The 25,609-nt window shown below is 55.2% G+C and overlaps 1 protein-coding gene across 4 annotated transcripts in view; it reads right to left on the minus strand.

The window, feature by feature from the left end:
* Nucleotides 1–25,609, minus strand: part of CHST15 (carbohydrate sulfotransferase 15) — a 71,373-nt gene that overhangs the window by 45,015 nt on the left and 749 nt on the right. Inside the window, exon 1 of one of the 4 annotated variants that reach the window (XM_075534812.1) lies at nucleotides 25,499–25,517. The exons of 2 other annotated variants lie outside the window; for them this stretch is intronic. The gene's annotated coding sequence lies outside the window, so the exon portion shown is untranslated. Of the gene's footprint in view, nucleotides 1–24,597; nucleotides 24,715–25,498; nucleotides 25,518–25,609 lie in introns of those variants that run through there. One more of the 4 variants, XM_075534811.1, reaches the window with a different exon arrangement.

The following is a 25,609-nucleotide window of genomic DNA, read 5'->3' on the forward strand; positions in this document are numbered from 1 at the left end:
TTAAAAACATAACCAATAGATCTTGGCTCGGGCACAACCATGCCTCACGGAGCAAGCGATCAACACCAGTGGTTCTCCACCTTCCTCATACCGCGACCCTTGCACACAGTTCCGCACGTGGTGGTGACCCCCCCCCCCCCAACCATAACATTATCTTCCTTGCTACTTCATCACTGTCATGTTGCTACTGTTATGAATCGTCATGTAACTATCTGATAGACAGGATGCATTTTCATTGTTACAAACTGAACATAATTAAAGCATAGTGATCATAACAAAAACAACGTGTAATTCTATATAGTGAAATATTTCTAATGACAAACAGAGGAAATGTTGTCTTGAAGCATGGTGTGGGGTGGGTCATGGTCTTCACGCCGGGTACTCGTAGGTGGGCGTATCTACACGTGGGCGGACCCGCCTGGAGACGATAGAGGAGCGGTGTCTCGGTTCCTAAGACCATGGGAAATATGTGTTTTCCGATGGTCGAAGGCGACCCCTGTGGAAGGGTCATTCATCTCCCAAAGCAGTTGCGACCTACAGATTGAGAACCATGGATCTACGCTGGGAGGCTCAAGCAAGCCCTTGGAGCTGGCCCAGAAGAATGGGGCCTTTTTCATAAGAGTCTGGGCAGTAGGCAGGTATCAGTTTGAAGGCCAGGACTTGTGTGTGGAGAGCTGACTTCCTCCTGGCTAAAAAAAGGCCCGAGTTAGGAAAACAAGGGAAGTTTTTTAAATAGTCCTGGTAGCTGACTTCCTGTGAAAGCCGCTGCTCGGCTGTTTTTCAGGAAAAGGAACTTTTAGCCGAGGCATGTCACCCTTGAGAAGTGCACTCAGCCACGTCCGAGCTTGCCGGCACACAGCCCCCGCTGGGGCCTGCCATCCTCGGGCCTTCCCAGCGCGGCCAGGAGGCCAGGGAAGTCACGGCGCACCACAGGGACCATCGGCGGGCAAACACCAAACAAGGAAACCCCACACCATCGAGTGACCTCAGCCACTCAGCCTCGGGCACCCCAGGCTGGCCTCCCTCCCAGCACTGCGAGAGAAAGAGGGAAGGAGAAACAAAGCTTGTCCCCATGCCTGGCTGCCCCTCTCATCACCTCCACCCACTGTCCCGTTGCTCCGAGTCTCCATCTCTCGGCCTCGGTCCAGACTCCCGGGCCTTCCACTCGCCCCTCAGGCCCTTCAGTTCTCAGCCAAGGAGTCCTTCCTGGGCCCCCGGACCTTCAATCCATGCCGCCCCGGCCCCTTCAGAGCCCCAGGGGGACACACTGAGCGTGCTTGGCTGTTAACGGAACGGTTTATGGTCAGAGTGCACCGGTGGTGTCTCAGAAGAAAGGCCTGTCCATTTACCTCCCCTCCCAAAAAGCCAGCCGTTGGAAGCGCTCTGCCCACATGGGGTTGCTCTGAGTGGGAGTGAATCACCAACGGGGTTCTCCACCTCTCATTTGGCCTGTGAAGCAGGGGGTCCTCGACTCAAGGGTCTGGCAGCACCGCTGCCACAATGGACTCAAAGTCAGAGCCCAGCTTCCGTCGGTGGGTCACTATGGGTCGCCATGAGCCAGGACTGATTTGACAGTTCCTTGTGACAACCACCACCACCACAAGCCACCCTGGTTATGTGGCATCACGGTTACGTGTGGGGCTGCTAACCACAAGGTCAGCAGATCGAAACCACCCACCCCTCTGAGGGAGGAAGACGGGGACTTTCTATTCCCACCAACTGGGAAACTCAAAAGGGCAGTTCTACCTTACAATGCAGGGTCACGGTGAGTAGGCATCGACTCGATGGCCATGAGTCTGCTCTGGTTTTCATAACCACATCATCATGGTGTGAGTTTGTTAGAAGATGCCTGGCCTGGCCTGACCACCAGAGCACACAATTCCTAGACACAAGAGAGTGTCTCTCTTCCTTTGTGTGCTTCTACACCGATGGCCTAAAGCAAGAGGATAAGAAAGCCTTGCTTGGAGGGACATGGGTCCCAAAGGGACACCCTGTCTGATTCCATGGGTCGGGAACATCTAGTGTTGACAATACCCAAGGCAAGGGTGGTGAGTGGTTCAGCAGACACACAGCCTCTGCTGGGGGATGCGAGGTTTGGGATGATGATGGGGAAATCCTATTACCTTTCAGTTCACTTCCCCCTGAACTCTCTGAAGCCTCTCCCATAATACCAGTCATGCATGTAACTGCATCCCTTGGGCCAACATCCAACCACATTGACATGATACAACCCCCGTCAATAGCCTTTCTATTCCAAGGTCATGCGATGGTGCATGTATATAAACACATTACTGTTGTGGCATTTTGAATTTGCTGCTAGAGCGGACTATTGAGACTACCACAGACTGCCAAGAGAACAAACAAATCTGTTCTGGCAGCAGCCCAGCCAGAGCGCTCCTCAGAAGCCAGGTTGGTGAGACTCCGTCTCACGTACTTGGGACATGTTGTCCGGAGAGGCCAGTCCTCAGAGAAGGGCATCATGCTTGGTAACGTGGAAGGGCAGAGACGAAGAGGAAGACCCCGGACAAGCTGGAAGGGCACAGTGGCTGCAACAATGGGCTCGGACACAGGAGGAAGTGAGGATGGCATGGGGCCAGGCAGCATTTTGTTCTGTTCTGCATGGGGTCCCTGTGGGTCGGCGCCGACTTGATGGCGCTGACCAAAGAACCCCATTTGGCGAAGGTGTTTTAGTGTATCTGAAAGCATCACGTGAGTGTCCTTTATGTACTAAAAGTACGTGGTATATTACCCACAACAAACGTTTGACCCACTAGCATGAAATTCGAACTGTCCTTATTCCAACTGACGTACGAATTTGACCCCCGGATGAACGTATCTCACAAGCGTACTGGGGACATGAAGGGACATACCCACAATATCATTAAAGCGCACGTGTACGCAAATGTCGCGAGGCAGAAAATGAATGTCATGCAATTACATAAAGTTAGGAAGGCAGGCCCGGGGCAGACAAGGCACAGAAGACACAGCAGAGTCAAAAAGGAAGGAGTCCCAGTTACATCTGTATCTGTTCATTCCCACGTACAATACAATCACAAAGCCAAACACCTTGCTTGTCCATTGGTTCTGACTCACAGCCAGCAGATAGAGTGTAACTGCCCCAAGCCTTCCCAGTTCGGTGACCCTCCTGGGAGCAGTGCCGAATGGCTTCTCCAGCTCCATGGCTGGTGGAGAATGGCTGGTTATTAGCCGTGCACTTTGACTACTGTGCCTCTCTCCTTACAATGGTTGCTGGCAGGGGCCACCGGGTCTCCCAAGGCAATAGTGACCCTCTGCACGACCATTTACAATTCTGCAGGCTGTGAGCTGCTGCCTCTCCCTGGGATTGCACACCCTTCGGGGCCCTAGGCTGCCCTTGGCCCTGAACTCCACAGCTGGGCTGAGCTGTGCATCCTGGCCTGGGGGCCCTGACACCCACGGCAAGTCAGCCCCCTCACCTAGCTCTGCAGGGGTGGGGGCCCGGCAGCATTCCAGGGACCCTGTTATTGCATCTCAGTCAGCCTGACCACAAGTGGCCTCCATGGCCTTTTCAAAATTAGCTTTCCTACTTGGAAAACCCCCAAATGACATGTCTTTGAAGATTACAGGATTCTTATTTGTAGCCAGAAGCTTTGCTTGTTTGTGTTTTCCCTTTAAAAAAAAAAAAACAACTCTTGCTGGGTGTGTGTAAAGCCTTTCAGGCACACTGCCGGATGCACTTGGCCTCTGCGCCTGAGCTCAGGATGAAAGGGGGGCACCGCTCCCCGGATTTTCATTCCTTGTCTGGAAAGGTTTCAGAATCATCAAGGACCAGGAATCACTAAATAAAATCCCAGATGGACTTTCCTGCTGCCTTTTCTGTTTCATTTTGAGCTTTCTGGTCTCTCTGTGGTCTTCTGAGCTCTTCTGCATCACAAGGCGGACATCCAGCAGACAGACAGAGACCTGGTGGAAGTGCTCAGAGGACGGGAAAGATGGACGCATCACCTATCTCAGTGGTTCTCAAACTTCCTCCTGCCACGACCCTTTCATACAGTTCCTCATGTTGTGGTGACACCCCCCCACCATAAAATTATTTTCATTGCTACTTATCACTGCCATTTGCTACTGTGCTGAATCGGGGGACCCCTGTGAAAGGGTCATTTGATCCCCAAAGAGGTCACGCCCCACAGGTTGAGACCCACTGACTTATCTGGTTCAAAGATCGCCCTCTCCGTGTAACTCCTCGGAGGAAGGTACTGGCTTTTAGGGGATGCTACCGGTGGTCACACACTAAGCTGCTAATAGCCAGCTGTTTCAGCAGATCGCAACCACCGCTGCTCTGCAGAGAAAGCTGTGACGGGCCTGAGTCTGGGAAACCACGGGGCAGTTCTCGCCCGTCCTGCAGGGTCCCGATGAGTCGGCATCAACTCGATGGCAGTGGGGTTGGTTTTGCAGTTAGCTTTTGGTGATGCAGCGAGTTAAAGGTTGGGCTCCAAACTCAAGGCCGCAGTTCAAAACCAGCAGGCACACAGTGGGAGAAAGATGAAGCTTTCCACTCCCGTAAAGACTCAGTCGCAGAAGCCCGCAGGGGCAGTGCCACTCAGTCCTACAGAGTTGCCGTGAGTCGTAATTCACTGAATGGCACTGAGTTTCACCTGCAGGGGTTAAACAGCAATCCCCTGAATCATGGCATGTTGGGGCCGAGCCTTGAGAATCAAACAAGCCTCCTTCCACGGGGAGTGAGGTGGGGAATGAACCAGCCCCCGGAGACCCCGATCCCTGGCGATGTCACATGTGTAGGGTTTTCATGGTCATGACCTCCCATAGGAGATTGTGGGGCCTGTCTTCTGAGGTACCTTTTGGTGCATTCAAGCTGCCCACCATTTGGGATTAGTAACCAAGGGCTCAGCCATTTGGGCACCCAGGGGAAATAAGGCAGGGAGAAAGAAGCCTGTTAGCTTTGAGACCCAGGGGCATGGGTGGGGCAGCCCCCAGGCTGCTCTGTGACCACCCTCTCCTCCTCCTCCTCTGAAACCGGCTGACAGAAACACGGTCACCACTGTCCACAGGCCGAATGCTCTCTTTCCTACATAGTCATCAGCGGAAGGGACCCTGGGGTGCTGCAGACCAAGCAGTGGCTTGCTTGTCAAGCCCAGTGACTCAGCAAAGGGAGAACGGTGGGGTGGTCTGCTCCCTAAACACCTGTGTAGGGTCGCTGTTAGGGGGGCTCGACTCCACGACGGGGTATCATCAGCTGGGGTGACTCTCACCGTCCGAGGACAAACCTGCCGCAAGACTGGGCTGCCTTAGGTCGGCTTGGTTTTCCACAGCCCCTGGGAGCACACGTGGTTGAGTCTCGGGTCTGAACTCCACCCAGAGCAAGCGCAGGAGGAAGACCTGTTGATCCTCTTGTCTACAGCAAAGAAGAAACAGAGCACCTACGGAGTTAACAGCCCCCCAGATCCAGGGCCCCGTCTCTCCTGAGACCAAATGCTGTAGATGGTGCCCCACTGCCAAAACCTGCCATCCCGAGCAGGGACACAGAGTCAGCACTGGAGAGAAAGGGAGGGAATGTAGAATGAAACTCAAATGTCCTTAAAGGCCAGACGTACTGAGCTGGAGAAATGCCAAGGCGACTGCCCTGAGCCAGCCTGGAAACTGCGCTGAAACTGCCCAGGGCTCATCGAACACACGGTATCGAGGAGTGTGCAGCTTCTAACCCCCTTTCATCCAACCCCCACGTTTTCCTGAAAGCAAAGGTGGGGTGTGGCGGGAGCTAGATGGATAGGACTGGCCTCACCAGCATGGAAATGAGAATGCTGGAAAATATATAACCAATGTCTCAGAACAATCGGTCTCCAGATGGGTAGCCAGGAACTCCGTTGGCTGTGTAAACATTCACCAGCAGCACCACCGTGTTAGCATCCAAAAAAGGAAGAAGAAGAAGAAGAAAAGGAGGAGGAGGAGGGAGAGCTTTCAACAAAAAAAATAAAATGTTGTCTAAAAGAAAACCAAAAAGAATGAGGAAGAAGAAAGTGGCGGTCACTGATGGGGCAGGTCTGCTCTGAGATCCAGATCCAGTACTTCACAACATGGTCACCAGGGGCTGCCTTGTTGGCTTGGTCCTGCTTTGTGTTTGCAGCTATAAAACCCTGAGCACCCCCCAAGGAGGCCTTTCTGGACAAGCTAGGCACCACCTAGTTCTTGTGGTCTCAGGAGAGATGAAGCCCTGGCCCATGTGGGCGGCCAGTCCCATGGACATTCCTTTCTTCTTTGCTCTGGACAAGAGTGGTACCATAAGAGTTTCACTGTGTACTGGAAAAATCAGGGGCGCTTGCCCTCTTGGGGAGGACCACCCCCTTCCTGGGATGCTAAGCACCTTCCCCAGAAGGGTGGAAAAGCAAGGCATCTCATCCTCTTGGGGCTCTTCTCCACTCACCACTGCCTGGCCACACAAGGTCTTTAAGGGCAATAAGGCCCCTGCTAACAGGACCAGCTCCTCCTGGGAGGAGGCCCCTCCTCCCACCAAGGCTCTCTCTAAGATCCGCCCCCTGGCTGCACGCTCCCAGAGGTGCCTGGTGCAGGCCTCGGGGCAGCAGAGTGTCCGGACCTTCAGGTGGATCTCTGAGGATCCCCCAGCAGGAAGGTCACTTGTCCTTCAAAAGCAGAATAAAGCGGAGAGGTTTCGCTTCCATGAGATCTTGTGGCCAGAAATGCTCATCCCTGAACACCCTGTGTTCAGACTTTGGTGTTTAGCCATCCATGCTGGGCACAGGGGTGGTGTTATCTCTGGGTGTCCTTGAGTTGATTCTGAGTCACAAGACCCGTCAAGGGACAGAAGAGAAGTGCCCCATGGGAGTCCAAGGCTGTCATCTCCACAGAATCAGACCAGCATATATGGGGGGGGTGGGGGTAGGATAGAGCCGTGATCTCCCCAGTAGCAGCCGAGCACGTTAACCCACGCACCACCAGGGCCCCTATCAGTGCTGCACAAGGACACACCCTACTGACGAGGTGCCATCCAGCCGGGCACGGGCCCATGGGGGCAGAGCCTGGGCCCCACATGGAGACACCTGAGTTGTCATCCTTTTCAAAGCCCTCATCTTCCAGACAGGGGTCCAGGGCCAGTCTGAATACCCCGCCTGCAATGTGACATTTTCCAGCCTGTCCCAGGTCCTGCAGAGAACTTTCCCTGCCAAGCAATCTCACTCATCCCTGGGCGGGAAAGCCGTCAAGGACCGTAGGTAACCAAAGTTAGAAATAGAAGCTAATAGCGTCTCCCCTCAGTCAAGCTGGGTTTTCCAATTTCATTAAAGGTCGAGTCCGAATATGGGACGTGAAAATGATACATCGCTGCAATTACTCAGATACTTTCTGTCAAAACTCCTGGAAACTTTGGCTCAATTAGTGAAGCAACTGAAGCAAAAAATTAGCACCTGGCTTACTGAGGGCAGAGCTACAGTGAGAGGGCCAGAGGAGAGCTGAAGAGATGGGAGGACTGGTGTCCACCTGGAAGAGGTGCTTCCCGCTGAGTGCTTGGGGCAGGGTGGTGGTCACCAGCCCAGGGGTCATCTAGATGGTCTGGTTCGTGCCCTGACTCCACAGCCGGACACCCTGCCTCAGGCTCCTCGGACGTAACGTGGGGACGCTGAAGCAAAGGTCCAGCGTAATGGAACTGCAAAGGGGACAGAGTCCAGGCAAAGGGAGGCTGGTACACTGTAAATGCGCAAATAACTGCTGGCCGTGGTTGGAGCAAGGGGCCCTGGTGACTCTGTGGCTTAGACATGGGGTTGCAAACTGCAGGATGGGTGGTTCCAACCCACCAGCCATCCGGCAAGAGAAAGATGAGGTAAAGGTGAGAAACAACCTTGGGATGTTGGAAACTGTCTTGGAAACCCCAGGGAAGTTCTAGCCATCCTGTGGGGTCAGTAGGAGTCAGGCCCGACTCAGCAGCCAGAGGGGTTGTGGGGGGGGGGGGGGTCTACTAAACCAGACCCACTGCCGTTGAGTCTGTCCCGAGTCTCCTGGATGCTGTAGGACAGAGTAGAGCCACTACTGGGGGCTTAGGAGGCTGCATGGTTTTACAGGAGCGGAAAGCCTCCTCTTTCTCCCTCAGAACCCACGGTGGTTTCAAACCGCTGACCTTGCAGTTAGCAGTCTAACTGGGACCCACTATACCACCAGGACTCCAAAACCAAACTCAGTGGGTTGGCTGTTGGTGTAAACAGCAACACCCTGGGCTGCTCCCCAGACATTGGAGGTTTGAATCCACCTAGAGACAACTCAGGAGCCCTGGGGCCTCCTGGTTACGCATCGGGCTGCTAACCTCAAGGTCAGCAGTTTAAAACCACCAGTCTCTCCATGGGAGAAAGACAGGACTTTCTACTCCTATAAAGAGCTACAGTCTCAGACACCCACGGGGGCAGTTCTACCCTGTGCTATAGGGTCCCTATGAGGCGGCATCATAGGCTGGCAGTGACGGAGTGAGAGGTGCCTCAGAAAAAGGCGTGGTGATCTCCATGTGAAAACAATCCAGCCAATGAAAATCTGGAGCCCTCTGCCTGCCGCTGCTCCTGGATCACAGTCACCATGCTTGGCATCAGCATGGGTCTTCCTCCCATTACCACCGCCTGCCCTTCGGGGTGGTGTTGGCTGGCATGCAGGCCAGGCCTCTGGGCTGGTGTGTGTTCGTCCTGGCCTCTTGCTCCAGCAGGCAGGCCCGTGGAATGTGCCCGAAGGGAGTTCCCGGCTCCGTCGGTTGCGAAAACCCAGCGTATTTCAAAGGAAGAACCCTGCTGCAAGCTCAGAACCCAGACGGACATCTTCAATGTCGGCCAGCAAGACCCACTGGCTCCGCCTGTAATTCTGTCTCACATCAGCTGCTCCTCGGTCCCACACACCCCCCCACCCCAAATTTTTTTTTAAAAGACAGAGAGAACAAAGTGTTTTCACAGAAAGGCTTGTCTTATCCCTATGCCTGCAACGCGTTCAATTTTAACAAGAAGCACAAATCCCAGCAGACACAATACAATGCATTTTCATTTTCAAACGTGGGGTCTCGGGGTAGGTGGGGGAGGGTCTTGTACACAGAGAGAACAGTGAGGAGCTAATGCAAGCTGGGAGAGAAAGAGCCAAGGCCGGCCTGCATCCAGCTTATGGGGGGGGGGGGGCCTACGCTGCAAGCCGAGACCAGCACGTGAGATGCTGGCTGAGGTCCTCCTCCAGGGCCTATGTCCGGCTCAGGGCCATCGGCCAGAGGCCTCTCTTTGGAAGTGGCATTCACAGGGAGCATCTGCAACCCCACAGCACTCCCAGAAGGGAACCTGGGTCGCCTGACTGCAAGGTCGGCAACCAAGCTCTGTATCTGCTGTGCCTAAAAGGGACCCTGGAAAGTCACTCTTTCCCACAAGTGAGGCTCCCTTGGGAGCCTGGTAGCCATCCCGGCCGTCCCTGCATGCTGAAGAAGGGACCATTCCACAGGGCTTTCTGGCAAATGCAGCTCGCCAGGCTTCTATCGACAGGACCACCACCAAGAGACCTCAGTACATCTGGGGAGGGGCAGCAGCACCCGAGGGGCGCCCCGAGGTCCCTTGGTGCAAATGGTTCCCACTCTACGGCTATGGTTGGCAGTTCAAACCACCCACCAGTGTCATCATGGAACGGGGGACTGCAAGCTCCTTTCTCTTACATGAGAGCCGGGTTACCCCTCTCCCCAGAGCACAGCCATCAGAGGCAAGCCCCAAAATCAATTCTGAGCCCAGCCTCGGCCAGCGGGGTGACCCTGAACAAGTCATCCAACCTCTCTGAGCCTGGATCCTGCCCTCTCTCGGACTGGCATGGAGATGAACTGCGTTTCCTGAGCCTCGAAGGCCATGGCAGTGTGCTGACCTCTGTCGCTTCCTCCAGCAAGACCACCATCTGGCAGGGCAGTGCCAGGACCCCAGTGGCTGGCTCGGCCCCGTTCACTCACAGATCCCACTGAGCGAGGCTCTGCAGTGTGGGTATGGCGGAGGGGCCACAAGTCCATTCCAACTCACAGGGACCCCTCGGGATAGAGAAGTGCCCCTCGGATTTGGGTAGGCTGTGTTCCTTCTCAGAAACCCACAGGGCATTCTACCCTGTCCTACAGGGTCGCGGTGAGTCGGCACGGACTCGATGGCAGTGAGTTCTTTTTTTTTTTTTTTTTTTTTATTTTAACAATTTATTGGGGCTGATACAATTCTTTTCACAGTTCATACATATACATACATCAATTGTATAAAGCACATCTGTACAGTCTTTGCCCTAATCATTTTTTTCTCTTTTCTTCTTTTACATTTTATTAGGGACTCAAACAACTCTTACCACAATCCATACATATACATACATCAATTGTATAAAGCACATCCATACATTCCCTGCCCCAATCATTCTCAAGGCATTTGCTCTCCACTTAAGCCCCTTGCATCAGGTCCTCTTTCCCCCCCCCCTCCCTCCCCACTCCCCCCTCCCTCATATGCCCTTGGTAATTTATACCTCGTTATTTTGTCATATCTTGCCCTATCCAGAGTCTCCCTTCCCCCCTTCTCTGCTGTCCCTCTCCCAGGGAAGAGGTCACATGTGGATCCTTGTAATCAGTTCCCCCTTTCCAACCCACTCACCCGCCACTCTCCCAGCATCGTCCCTCACACCCTTGGTCCTGAAGGTATCATCCACCCTGGATTCCCTGTACCTCCAACCCTCATATGTACCAGTGTACAGCCTCTGTCGTATCCAGCCCTGCAAGGTAGAATTCGGATCATGGTAGTTGGGGGGAGGAAGCATCCAGGATCTGGGGGAAAGCTGTGTTCTTCATCGATGGCAGTGAGTTCTTTTACTCTTTCTAAGAGGGGGTTGTTTGTGGAAGCCCTAGGCAGATCTGAACCAGCAACCTTCTTTGGTTCACAAGCCAGTGCTTAGTTGTTGTACCACCAGGGAAAGGGGGACAAGACTGTCCCTTCTAGGGATGTGATGCTGTGCCCAGTGTCTCAGTAGACTGTTCCTCATTTTCTCGCTCTCTGCTTGCCTCTGATATCTGTATCAAGATTGCCCCTAAGAGTTTGATGTTAGGAGAGTAATACTATTACCTTAGCCTCCCTCATCAGGTAATAAAAATGCTGTGGGGGGAGGCGGGCAGGACTTGTGGGTGTCTCCACCGGGGCAAATAAATGGGCCTCTGGATGTTTGTTGTTCGCATGAGGCTGCTCTTGGCTCTTGGCGGAGGAAGGGAAGCTGCCTGCTTGTTCCCACGCTCCGAGGGTGAGCCGCAAGCTGGACCCTGACGCCACTCAACCAGGGACCCCACGGAATTCCCTGCCTGTGTGCCAAGCCTGGAGCTCCGGACCACTGAATCCCACCTGCCCCCGCCAGCAGGCACGAAAGATACTTTTCTCTCTGAAAGTGTCCCCTCCCCATTGAGGACCCTCCCCAGGTGAGCAGTCGGTACACAGCGCACAGAAGGAACCAGGGGAGAGGGGTCAAGAGGGCACGGGCCAGCCCTCCAGGGAAGGGAAACACAGGCCGGCTGAGGAGGCGGCTAGATAGCCACCTTTGTGGGTGGGCGCCGTGTTTCCCAGCAGCGAGGGCTCATGGCAGTGCCTCCGCGCCACGTTCCGGCCCTCCTCATAGGATTTCCCCACCCTTTGCACAACTGCCGCTGCACACTTCATGGACGACGGCCTGACACAAGCTCACCACCCTCCAGTCGATTGTGACTCAGCCACTGGCGACACAGTGAACCCGCCTCTGTGGGTTTCCGAGACTGTTCCTCTTTCTGGGAGTAAAGTCCTGTCTTTCTCCCAAGGTGCGGCAGGGTGTTTTGAACTGCTGACCTTGCAGTTAGCAACCTAATGTGTAATCACTATGCCACCAGGGCTCCCACCTAAGCTTAAAACGAACCACTAATCACCAGGTGCCGGAGAGTCCCTTCCAATCCATGGCAGAGGAGCACTGGGCTCCAGGCGGGTTTCAGTGGATGGTTTTTCTGAAAGAGGCCACCAGGCCTTTCTTCCCGGGCACCCCAGGGTGGATTCGAACCCCACTCTTTTGATGGGAGCCGAGCTCACTAACTATGCACACAGGGCTGAGACTCTGCTCACACGTGCAGCTTTGGTTTTGTCCTCTGTTTTGACTCCTTGGAGGGCTTTACAAAATGTGCTTCATAAAATACAATTAAGCACACAAAAATCCATTCTTTGAACAGCAAGGTGGGATGTCATTTCCCCCGGCCTACGGCCGCTAAATGCAAAATCGGCTGTTAAATCCAACCTATGTCCCACAGAAGGAAACACGGCCCTGTCCTGCCTCATGGAGTCCGTTGCTGAATGCACAGTGTGGTTTGAGTGGCCCCAATCTGGGGGCTGACCTCCCCAGCACTCTACCGGAAAATATACTGATGTGGTCCAGAAGGTTTGCATGAGCCAATGTTCAGAAGTAGGTTACCAGGCCTTGTTTCCTCATGTGGCTTAGCCTGGAGGCTCCGCTGAAGCCTGTCCACCAGGTGACTGACGTTGCTGGTATTTGAAATAGAGGTGGCCTCTCTTCCCGCATCACAGCCACACAGCAGGTGGGGAAGGAGGGTGGCTTTACAAAGAAACAAAACCAAACCCACCGCAATCCAGGCTATTCTGACCCATAGTGGCCCCGAAGGCAGGGCAGGGCTGCTCCCCAGGGTTTCTGAGGCTGTAAATCTTGACAGGAGCACACAGCTTCATCTTTCTCCCTTGGAGACGTTGGTGGGCTCAAACTGCTGGTCTGGCAGTTAGTAGCCCAACACATGGCCACGGCACCTCGGGGGCGCCCTGGAAAGAGATGGATGGCTTAGGTGAGTCTTCTTATGCTCAGTCTAGGTTCCTGCTAAGGAGCCACTCGGTCATGCAAGATGGCGCGAGGCTGGGTCCCAGGTTTGTGGCAGGCATTGAGGAGTGAAAGGCTTCCTTCCGTGTGCTCCCAGGGGTGGGCAGAGGCAGTCTCAGTGAGCCCATGTGCCATCCCCCTGACTTCCCTGCTCAGGCTGAAAAACGAGGGCCTTCTCATTGATCACAGAATGGGAGCCAGTCTAGGTGCCCGACCCGGCTCCAGAGGCCCGGGTGGGAAATCAACGGCCTGCAGCTTACACCCTTTCAACTCGTGCAAACGGGATATCCCGACCTGGCTAGAGAGCCACACCACAGACCACCAGCTCCATGGGAGAAAGGCAAGGCTTTCTATTCCAGTCTAAAGTGGCCATCTCGGACGCCCGCAGGGACAGTTCGTCCTGCCCTCTAGGCTCGCTGGGAGTCAGCATCCACTCGATGGCAGTGAGTGGGTTTTAAGGCGAAGGAAGATGCAGATGGCACTCTGGCAGGGAGTCCCGAGGGAGAAGCACCAGGGGATGGTGCTGTGCGGCTCTGCGGTAGCAGCCATGCCCCACGCTCCATTCCTGCCAGGCTCACCCTGGCCAGAGTGCAGAGCCAAGCACCACAGGCCAAGCGGAGACCTTGCCTTTGGAGGGCTTGGCCGCAGTGTCCTTAGAAAGCTCCAGAGCATAACTGGTTCATAATCGAGGCTCCCATCAAACCCCGCCCGCCCCCCCCCCCACCCGCACCATAAAAGTATGTCCTGGAACAGGGCAGATGGTTCACTGGGGCCTCTGGGTATTCCTACCTCAACTGGGGGTGGGGAGGGGCTGCACGATTGTTCTAGCTTAGAGGACAGGGTAGAACTTCCCCTGTGCGTTTCCAAGACTGAAACTCTTTACAGAAGTCAAGAGCCCCGTCTTTCTCCCTGTCATCCATCCCAGAGTCTGGCAGGCTTCCTCAAACTACTGCCCGTGGGCCACATGCAGCCCGCCAAGGACATTTATCCGGCCCGCCGGGTGTTTATGCCCCGTTTATTTTTTTAACTTCAAAATAAGATATGTGCAGTGTACACAGGAATTTGTTCATAGTTTTTTTTAAAAAAAAAAAAAACTATAGTCCGACCCTCCAACAGGTCTGAGGGACAGTGAACTGGCCCCCCGTTTAAAAAGTTTGAGGACCCCTGTCTACCTGAGGCAGGAGAGAAGGAGCAGCCTGTCTGAGAAGGCGCCAGAGGCAGCTAACAACACCTGTGAGGAAGACAGCCCTTAGAACAGTCAACGCTACGAGACCCCGAGATGAAGCCCAGAGGCAGGAAGGGGCAGGGAAGATGGGGGATGGAAACAGGGAGCCAGGGAGGCCTGGGAAGAGAGCTGTTACATGCAGGGATTGAAACCTGCCATATACACTCACATATAAGCCGAGTTTGTCAGCACATGTTTAATGCCATTTTGTGGTAAAATTAGGTGCCTCGGCTGATATTCGAGTTGGCTTATACTCGAGTATACACGGTACGTCAGGAAACACCATGTAGGTGGATTGTTAAATGGGAAATGGGAGTGCTCTAGAAATTCTCACCCAAACCACAGTAAAATGTTAATAATAATAATATAGCCGGGAGTGGGCCGCCAAGTCTAGAAGGAGGATCTTGGCCACAGCTGGGGCAGGAAAGTCCCAAGGCTGGAGAAAAAGGGCAAGCCAGTAGAGGAGTGTGACATGTCCTAGCCTCTCTTCCCACCACCCATCTGTCCGCCTGTCATACTGGTGAGTTTCGTATGGCTGTTCTGCCAGGAGCTATGTCACCAGTACTTCAGCTCCCAGCAGGGCCCATGGTGAATAGGCCCAATGAGTTCCCTGCAAAAGACAGAGGAGGAAGAAAGGTCTGTGACTCGATGTCCACACACAAGTCCACAAACCCCCCTGAACCAATAGGGCAGAGTCTGGCTCAGGTGCGTTGGACACAACGCATTCCTAGGGACGTGCCGGGGCAGGGACTCCCTCAGTGTGGCTCTTCTAGCCAAAGTCTCTAACTCTCACCAAACGATCTTTACCTGCATGGGTCTGGTCAGAAGATGGGGGAAGACACTGATAAGCTTCACCTGTGAGTAACTGTGACCGGTTTCCTACAGTGTCCCGCTGCATATAAAGGGACCCTCTGAGAAGCAAGAGGAGGGATCTTACTGCCAGCAAGAGCCAGGAGTGGAGCACGTCTTCTGGACCCAAGAGCCCCCGCACAGTGAGTCTCCTGAGTCTAGAAGGCAGCTGTAGCATAGAGGAGGAGCGGCGGCAGCAGCACCGGGAGTCGGAGCACGGAACAAGTAAAGGCAGAGCCCACGGAGCAAGGAAGGCTGGGTGCTGTTGTGCAGGAGGCTGGCTTGTGGAGCGGGGTGCCTCGGGGCACTGAATTGGGAAAGCTGGGCTTGCTGCCCAGAGAAATGGAGCTGAGTGCCTCTGAACTGAGGCTTTACTGGAGAGGGGTGCCTCTGGGCACTTAATTCAGGGAGTGGGGTTTGCTGACCCTCAGAGCTTAAGCTGAATGCCTGCGGCTGAGGCTTCCAGCAGAGGGAGTACCCCTTAGGGCCCTGGTTAGCAGACCTGGAAGAACTTGGTAACATGCCCTGATAACCAGTTCAACCCTGAGCATCGCTCACTGGCAGGACAACTCATTAGCTTCCTGCACAAAAGCACCCATTCATGGGGAACTTTGTGAGTTCTGTGCAGGCCTTGTAATGGATAGCAGGACCTAGAGGTAATAGTCCCAAGCCAAACTCACTGCCACCGAGTCAGTGCTGACCCATAGAGCCCCCTGTAAGAGTCCAAGACAGTAACTGTTCAGTCTTTCTCCCAAAGAGCTGCCTGTGGTTTTGAACTGCCGACCATGCAGATCACAGCCCAACTCCTAACCAAGACACCACCAGAGTTAAAGGTAAACTAGGGAAGAGTAATTCAGCCAACTCAAGGAGTACCTCGTGACTGGTCAAGTGAGGGCCAGTGAGACCCTTGGTGAGGTCAGATGGCAAAGTTGCCCCGGGGTGGACAGAAACATACAAGCAATCATGAGGGCGGGGCAGGGCTGGGCAGCATCACCTTGAGTTGAAGTCAGTGTAACGCCACCTAGCAATGGCAATCCTTCCCCTCCAGACAAGCCCCACCCCCCACCCCCCGCCCCAGCTACTTGGATCTGTCCCCACGTGGACCACCACGGCCTCGCACCCACCTCGGGCCCCACAGTACTCTTTCTGTCTTGTTTGCCTGAGTGTAGTTTCAGTGACCCACCCAAGACTTCCCCCTTCAAACACCTATTTACACAAAAATAGCTTCTGCTCACAAGCCAGATTAAGGAGGAGGAAAGGAGGGCTGGGAATTTTTGTTTCTGGTTTCTGAAATTCAGCAGCAGCTCTGAGGTAGCCAGCACTGGGCAAGGAGCATCCTTCACCCTGATCCACGATCTCACAATGGCAGATGCAGCAAGCAAAGCATCTGAGGATGCAGACAGAAACCACCAAGTGTGGTACCAAGCAGGTCCCCAGCCTTGTCTCCCAGGTACCCCAGAAATGGACTCCTTCCTGGGAGATCTTTGTATTTGCTATGTCCTCTGCCCCAGATGCTCTCTCCTCCTGCCCTCAGGTGGCAGGGCCTTCTTGTCACTGAAGGATCAGCAGGACTTCTCTGATCACCACTGGCCTCCATCACACAGCCCTGGTTCGGCTCTCAGCAGGGCCCTTCCTGCTCGGCTCGCTGGTGCTGTAGCACATCCATCCTCTCCTCGAGAGCACGTGCTCTGTGCCTGCAGGGACCTGCTTGGCCTGTTCACTGCTTGGACACCCAGCTCTTGGCCCAGTTCTGGCCCACAGCAGGCCCACCAAGAAAAGTTCTGGACTATTCACTGGAGGGTGACTCTCAGCAGAAGTGGAGTCGGAGCCAGAAGAGCTGGCGGAGTTGGAGGGACAGGTGCTCAAGTGTTGTTAGCTTTGCTCTGATGACAAGTCCCTGCACCTGTGCACATCATCAGTCTCCCCAGCGAGAAGAGGAGGTGACCAGACTGAAGCATAAAGCACACGAGCTCTAAGGCCCTTTTGATCCCTAAACCGTGGTCCTAGGGTTCAGTAAGTCCATCTATCCAGTCGTGCACCTGTGTTTCCATCGACCCATCTGTCCATCCATCAACCTATCCATCCATCCATCACCCAGCCAGCCAGTCAACCAGCCATCCAAACAAGTATCTGTCCATCCACCCACACATCTGTCTGTCTGTCCATTCATCCATCCATCCTTTCACATGGACTAGCCCTGGGAATAAAACCTTGAATAAGACATACTTCCTTCCCAGCAGACTAAACTTGCAGGGGCAAGAGGCGCAAGGGCTGCAGCTTTAGCACTGACCAGCCAAGTGCCAGAGGAGGCTGCTAGGTCTCTGGCCACAGGGGGGTGAATGGCAAGGCCATGTGTGAGAGAGAGAAATGGGTGGAAAGCCCCCCCCCCCCCCATGGCTTCTGCAGAGCGCTGAAAAAGTAACCTGCTTACATCCAGGGAGTCTGACCATGAAGTGAGGCCCGAACACAGAGAAGAGAGAGAAGAGGCTCAATCAGAATTAGGGGGGACAACATTCCGCCCCTCACTTTGCTCTGAGATGAACTGGAAACTCTCCTTAGAGTGATTATAACCACTGCCAAGTCTCGTCCGTGTGCCAAGGCACACCCAGGGTCTTTCCCCCAGAGACCCCCATTCAACAAACGTGATGGAGGAGAGGAGAGGATGTGTTTTTTCAAAAGCCTCACAGGGTCCTGATGCCCCCTTGATTCAGGGCTGCCCAGCATCCTGCAGAGCTGATTCCTTAGGAGGAGAGAGGGGGGCTGTGCACAAGGGCCCTGATGTCAGTGGTAACAGAAGCCCGCCCCGAAGGATCTACCCAGACAAGGTTCCCAGAGCACAGAGACCATTCAGCCACAAACACATTGACCTTGTCGGAGTGCAAATAGACCCTGGGAGCATAGGGCTTGAAAGGCTCCTTGGAGAGAGGAGGGCACAGCACCCCCAGCCTGGGCACGTCGACCCCTCCCAGGCCCGCAGGCTGCTCTGACTGTCCCAGACCAGCCCAAGTGTTTATAAAACCCACCAATGCCATAACGCATCCCGGAGCCTCAATCGCAGCCTTTTGTTTATGGGCTCAGCCAAATCAGATAAAACTTCATTCTCTGAATTGATTCCTAATGTAATTATTCCCCGGATACTTGGGTCAGCCTTCCGCTGCTGCAGGGGAGAGAACCAGAAGGTGCTGGCGCCACAAGTTGCTGTCTCGTTTGTGGCTGGTGGGGGAGGTGGTGTTCTTGGGGCCCTTTGTGGAGTCTATGGGACTCCAGCCCAGCAACCTCCATCTGCCTCCCCTTGGTAGCCTGTCCCTGGGGCCTCAGCATCAGCCAAGAAGCGGGTGGGGAGTCCTAAGAGTTCAGGGAGGATGTGGGGAGTAACTGGGCTTGGCGAGAACCTAGATTCAATCTTGTCACACTGTGTACCTCAAGGAACCCGGGTAGTGTAGTGGGTTCCATGCTTAGGCTGCTAACCCTAAGGTCAGTAGTTCGAAACCATGTGCTGCTCCTTGGGAGAAAGGTGAGGCTTCCTACTCCTGTAAAGAGTGAGTCTCGGAAACCCACAGGGGCGGTTCTAGCCTGCCCTACAGGGTCGCTGTGAGTCAGAATGCACTCGATGGCAGGGCGTTTGGTTGGCGTGCCACAGTTTCCCCTTCTACAAAATGGAGCTGCCCTGTGTCCCAGTCCTTCAGAGACCACCAGAGGTGGATCCAGACAGGCTACATGAGAACTGGGGCTGGGGCTGGGGCAGGAGCAAGTTAAAAACGCACCAACAAACCAACCAAACTCACTGCCATCGAGCTGATGCCAACTCCTGGCCACCCTACAGCACAGGGGAGAACCGCTCCTGTGCATTTCCAAGACTGTAACTGTGGATGGCTGTAGAAAGCCCTATCTTGGCGCCCCTTCCAGGAACCAGAAGTCCACTGGGAATCCAGGGCGGATGATACCTTCAGGACCAGGGGTGTGAGGGGCGATACTGGGAGGATAGAGGGAGAGTGGGTTGAAAAGAGGGAACTGATTACAAGGATCTACATGTGACCTCCTCCCTGGGGGACGGACAACAGAAAAGGGGTGAAGGGAGACGTCGGACAGGGCAAGATATGACAAAATAATAATTAATAAATTATCAAGGGCTCATGAGGGAGGGGGGAGTGGGGAGGGAGGGGAAAAAAGAGAACTTGATGCCAAGGGCTTAAGTGGAGAGCAAATGCTTTGAAAATGATGAGGGCAATGAATGTACAGATGTGCTTTACACAACTGATGTATGTATGGATTGTGATAAGAGTAGTGTGAGTCCCTAATGTTAATTAAAAAAGAAAAAAGAAAATAAAGAAAAAAAGTCAAGAATTGGGGGGAAAAAAGAAAGAATAAAAACCCAACCAAAGTCACTGCCATCGAGCCATCGAGTGGATGCCGACTCACAACAGTTCCATAGGCCAGGGTAGAACTGCCCTTGTGTGTTTCCAAGACTCTGGTGGCTTTGAACTGCTGACCTTGCCGCTAGCAGAACAGCGGATAACCACTATGCCACCAGAGCTCCTGGCCACCTCCAAAGGCCTGCATTTTTCTGTTGTTTGCAACTTACAGCACATTTGTACTTGTTGCCATCCAAACCACAATGGAAGAAGCCTCGCCTGCTTTTTAACGCCCCACTGTTATTCCCACAGACAAACTACATGCCGTGCAATGGGCCCGTGCGTTTTCAGATAGCCCCTCGTGGGCACAGGGACTCTCGCTTGGCTGGGCAGAGATTTCCAGCGCCGGGATGCCATGCACTAAACTCCAGCCTGTCCTTTCTGTATCATTCTGGGTCTAATTCCCCAGGCCCCGATCCCCAGTGAGTGAACACAAATGGCTTCCCAGAGTCAAGGTGACACAAATGTCAGGCTGACCGGGCCATCCTTGCTTGCTTCATTCACTCCTACTGTTAAGTTTCTCAGGCAAGTGCGATGTGTGACGTGTCCTCGAAGCCACCCTTCCCCACAACTCGTCAACCGGACGCCTGGCCTGGCATGGAACTGGGTGGAGCCGCTCTCCCCAGAACCTATCACTTTTCAAAAAGGCTGTGACAAAGGGGACGTCCAGGGTCCCCATGTTCCTGGTCAGCGTAAAGATGGCCACAGATGCGTGAGCGCGCATCACCCACAGTTCAAGAGTGTCCGGGTCCAGCCCTTCCACACCACCTCCCTGCCTGTCTGTCAGTCTGTCTGTCTCTGGGCCTCTCGTCACCACTTCCCCTCACGGTCTTCCATGGCACTGTCCACACACTGATCTCTCACTGCCAGGGATGGAAAATTTTTAGAAAAGTTGGATCAAGACCAAAAAAGCCACAAGACTCTGAAAGACAAAGAGTGCACTTGTGCCGACGTTTTAGCAGCCGGGAAGAGCAGTTGGAACTCGGCTCGGAGACAATGCGGTCGCCTTCCAGGTGGGGACCGGGCTTCAATCCCCGGCCACCACCCATCTTTCAGTGAGGGTTTGATGTTGCTTGGATGTGGAACAGGGCTCAGTAGAAGTTTCCAGACTCTGAGAACCTAGGAAGAAAGGCCTGGCCAGCTACATCAGTTAGGAACGTTACGGATCCTAACAGCTACGGCCACTGCCGTTCACAGGAAAGACACAGGGTGACCATCGTCTAGGTCAACTCAACAGCCCCTGGCAGCCACAGTGAGGCCTGGGGTCTCAGCCACACTGCCCGCACCCCGGGGCACCCTCCAGAATCCCAAACACCAGGTGCCCGTTTGGAGGGTGGCAGGCATTAGGCCGGACATGAATCCAGCAGGGTCCCTCACATCAGGGAGACTGAGAAGCAGGTATCACAAGAGGGCAGATCGAGCCCTCTACACAGGAGTGAGAGGATCGCCTCTAGCCCCCTGTCTGCCTCTCAGACAGATCCGCCCTCATGCAGAAGCACTGGGCCTAGTGTCTTGGGAAGCTTCTAGAAGGGCCCAGCAGAGCAGGGCAGAAGCTCACCTGAGAGTCAGGGCATCTTGCTGTACTCTTCCTCGCCTGAGGCCACCACGGTCCCTCTGGCCACAGGGAACAAAAGGAACCAGCGGCTTGTGCCCAGTGGCCCGGGCCTCCAGCACCTTGGAAGGCATGAACCCACTGTCCCTGGCCTGTGCCTACTTAGTCGCTGACGTTGGGGTATTTCCCAGGCACCTGGCTGACTGGGCAGCCTGTATTTTTATCGCAAACACAATTCTGGCGGGAGGCCCAGTTTCCATTATAATGACCCCCGCTGCTTTTGAGGATCTGCCAGCCTCCGTCAGGGCCCCACAGGGCCAGGGCTCCTTCTAGAAATGTAAAGCAGGCGGCAGGGCAGCCTCAAAACCAGCTGCCCTAGCACATTTGCAGTGAGGGCTACCTCGCTCTGCTCCACTGCGCCACACGGGAGCCGGGCAGAGCCACCCACACTCGGCCTGAGGGTCTCTCCAAGGTCCACCGCTTCCTCCCTGGATCCCTCTGTGCACACAAGAGCTAGCAGAGGCCCAGAGAGAGGTGAGGCAGTCACCTAGTGGGGCTACAGGGCATCTGGAGGGGGACAGAAAAGCCCTTTGAGGTAGAAGGTGCTGGAAGGTATGGACTCCGTCCCCCCCCCCCCTCCCTGGCTCCAAGAAATATACACAGGTGCCCACAATTGAACTCACAGAGGCAGGAGCTTAGGGCCATCCTGGGTCCTGGATATGAGCACAGAGCCAGCGAAACCACAAGAGCAGCACTCTGGAAGGGGGAGTGTCCCCGTCATTCCAGTCTCAGAAGTCGCTGCAGAGCTCCTGCCGCCCTGGCTGGTGGCCCCAAGGAAGGCACTCTCAGTGAGTTACGTAGCTGACTCCAACAAGTTCAGCCTCGCCCACTAATCCAGGCGCTGCACTAAGCCTGCCCGCCGCCCCCTAACACCTGGCCCAGCACCTGAAGGGTGCTGCTTACTGCTGCTAGCAATAAACAGGCGTTGTGTGTCCCCGCCCTCCTCCATCCAAAAATCAGCAGAGCCAGAAACCTTCCCACTTGCCACCCGCAGCCATCCCCTCCTGCCAGCACCCCTCCCCATTCATTAGCTGAGCCACCTGCTGATTCACTACTGCCTTTCTCCTCCGGGGGTCCTTAGTGACTTGTCCCACCATCCCCTGCCCTTCTCTCCCAGACCCCCAACCTGAGCCTCTGGTGGCTGAAAGCTGTGGGCCATGTTCTCTCCAATATCCTCCAAGCCCAGGGCCAGCGGGGACCAACAGGAACCTGGCAAATGGCAGCTTTCATCAAGTGTCCCCCTCCCCAGCCCTGCACTTCAAAAAAAAATCCAACATTGGCCCCCAAACACAAAACTTTTTCTGGACACTGAGACCGGACACATGAGCAAACGGTTTACGCTTGGCTACCAACCAAAAAGTTGATGGTTCAAACCCATCTGGAGGTGCCGAGGTACAAAGGCCTGGAAACCTGCTCCCACACACGCCAGAAATAACCCTAAGAAGCTGCTCTACTCGATAGCATGTGGGTCACCATGAGCCGGGGGGCGGGGGGTGGACGCAGAGGGGAGAGAGACGGCAGCTAGTAGCACGGGCTGATGGCACATGTTACCTACATCCAGACCACTGGCAGCTTTCCTTCTCTGGAAGGGAGGGGTCAGTGGTGGTGTGTCTCGGTTCTAAGCATGTGTCCCAAAGAAGGAGCCTCCTCAGTAAAGGTACCGAACATAATACGTGGGACAAGAAAGAACACTCCTTGTGCCACTAAGGGAAAAGGCAGTTAAGGGAAAAGGCAGTCTCCATTTTCAACACAGGCTCACAAGGACCCTTCAAGTGAAAGGAGTTAGCATCACACCTGAGCATCCCAGCTGACGGCCCAGCAGGGGGGCAGGTTCTGTAACTCTTGCCACTTCCAAATCACAAGCCTCTCAGGTGCCTGAGGCTCCCAAACAATTGCAACTTCTTTTTTTTTTTTTTTTTAAGTAATCCCGAGGCAATGGAGATCAGGACCCGGGAGGGAGAGGCAGGCAAAGCGGTGGTGGAGCGCAACAGCCTGATCAGACCCATCTTGGTGTCTCGAACAAACTCCAGCCCAGGAGCTGGAGAAGGGATGATCGGAGTTGGCGGCCCCTCTCCTTCCCTATGGCCTCCCTTGGCACTCACTTAGCTGAAGAAGGCATTCTGTGGGGTTCTCTGCTGGCCCCCTGTCATCATCCGGAGACTGAACTGTCCCAGCAAGCTCCCCATGCCCATTGGGTGGACAGGACTAAATGGAGAGTCCCAAGCACAGCCTCACTTCAAACACGAGACGGTTGTTGAACGAATAAATGATAACTCGAGCCTAGCAAAGCGCAGCACAGGAGGGCCTGGCACCCGCGCAAGGCCACTGGCAATGTGGGCTCACGGGACCTCTTGGTCCTTGACCCACATCATGGGGAATGTCCCCTTGTGCCATCCGCCATGTGATCTCTCTGTCGGCAGGGCATACTTGCAAGAAACAAACGGAGGGCTGGTTGCTGGCTCCCGACTCCAAACAGCACCCTCTGCCCCACACCCACCGCTACTCTCTTTCTGGACTTGGCACCCACGCTTAACGGCCAGTTTGAAAATTTTCTGGACAATTCAGACCTTCCACAACAGGCTCCAGTCCCCCTTCCCGAAGTCCTGACTCTCCCTCCTCGCTCACCTCCCAGCAAGCCCCTAAACTGCCAGCAGGAACCGACAGCGTCCCCTAGGGGCAGTTACAGGCCTGGAGTTCCTGTGGTCCAGACTAATTACCAGGGTGCATCTTCTCTTAAGGCCCCAAATAAACCGGGTAGCTTCCCAGCCCTTTCTACAAACACTGGCTCCACCCCCAGCACGGACTCGTCACTTTTGCAGGAAAATCAAATACCTCTTCTGCCACCCGTCTCTCCTGCCAGGGGGCAGGGGCTCAGCCAAGTGGCCTGTGAGGTGCAGGATGGGCAGCCCTGAAGGGTGCCACTGAAGGGGCAGTTCTGGAGGACCGTGCCACCACGGTGCAGTCTGTGACCTAGTGTCTGTACAACTGCCTCCCTGCCCCCACACAAGACCCTGGGTGAGGTCACCCTCGGTAGGTAGCTCTCCCACAACTCATGGCAGAGGGCGCCTGAGAGAGAGCAGGCATGCCTGGGTGGGTTCTCCAGAGCAAGGGGATCTCAGTGGGCAAGCCAGATATGCTGCCCACCTCCGCTCACCTGTGCCCTCGGTGCGAGGCCACTTGTAAGCCACATCCTTCTATGACTCAGTTTCCCCATTCTGGGTGTCAGGAGAGCATCTTTTATCAATTTCCCAGGAGTACTGAGAAGAAAATGTGTTTGATTTTTAAAAAAACTACTGAATTGAAAGTCATTTTTATCGCCACAACGATACTGCAAACAAAACTGTTTGATCTGAATGTATTTACCAGCCAAAGTCCTGACTCAACACACAGATTATAAAATCGCTAGACGCCCCCTTCTAGAAGGTACGGGTGAATGTCTCTGAACCTTCATCAGGGCAGACGGGCAGGGGCTGGTGGTACAGACACATTCCTAGGTCTGTTTCCTTCTGGGACCCTCGGGCCTTCTGCCTGCAATACTAGGTACCCCTGGCCCTACCCCAACGCCCCCTCCAGAGCAGCCCGCACCCACAAGCCTTCACTGGGGAAGCCACAGCTTCATTCCAGAAAACTCCACGCCATTAACTTACCCAACGAGGACGAGAGCGAAAAAGGGTCGCTCAGGCTCTACCAGCTGTCACTGCGGCTCCGCAGGACCCCAGGGCAGCCGGAGGAGCCCATCTTGAGCGCCTCTGCCTCCCCACTCCTCCCGGCCATTCCCAAACCTTCCAACGCGAGGCACAGATTCCCAGCCGCCAGCAGCCAGCAACCAAGGCACAGCCTCCGTGTCTGCACGGGCCGCTCCGGTGCCCCTGGGAGCAGGGCTGGCGACCCGGGCCTGCGGAGAGCCTGAGGGACCAGGCAGCCGCCCCACCCCCTACCCCGGCCTCTCCACACTGGCCCCGTGCACCCGCTGGCGTCGCCCGAGCCCAGGGCACATCCAAGCAGAGACGGCTCTGGGGTTCAGCAGGTAGGACACGTGCCCCGGGAGCCACTTGAAGGGGGCGCCCAAGAGCAGTTCCTATTCGCCATCGCAGTGTCCCTCGCCCAGCCGGGGGAGATCATTCAGCAAGTTACAACTCGCGGCCCTCCGCGCTGCCTTCCGGAGATCCGCCTCTGCGGCCAGGGCTCATTCATTCCCAGTGCCCGGCACCCGGGGCTCGTCGCTCAGGGCCCCGCGCCCCGTCATCCCCGGGTTCCCTGGAAGCCAATCGGGCCCCGATCGCCCCACACCCCACGTCCTCCCTCGCCGCACACGGCACAGACTCGCGCGTCGCCCCCGCAACGACCTGCTGGCTGGCTTCGCCGCGCCCAGGCCTCAGGGGACGCCGCCCGCGCCGCCTCTCCGGGTTCCCGGGGAAGGCCAGGCACGCGTGGAGGAACTGGAGCCAAAGTTCGGGCCACGCTGTAGCCTCCCTCCAGAACCAGGTCCCGCGGGGGTCGCAGGGCTAGGGCCGGGGATCGGAACCCAGGAAGGGGGCGCGAACCCACCAGCTTGCCCCGGGCCGCGCCTGGAAACTTCCCCAAAGTGCGCGGAGCGCGCGGCTGGCGGGATTCCCGTCCCCTCCCCCTAGGGCGCGCGCACCCCGGGAAGCAGGGGGT

This window comes from Tenrec ecaudatus, chromosome 16, assembly GCF_050624435.1.
Source record: "Tenrec ecaudatus isolate mTenEca1 chromosome 16, mTenEca1.hap1, whole genome shotgun sequence".
Taxonomy (NCBI): domain Eukaryota; kingdom Metazoa; phylum Chordata; class Mammalia; order Afrosoricida; family Tenrecidae; genus Tenrec; species Tenrec ecaudatus.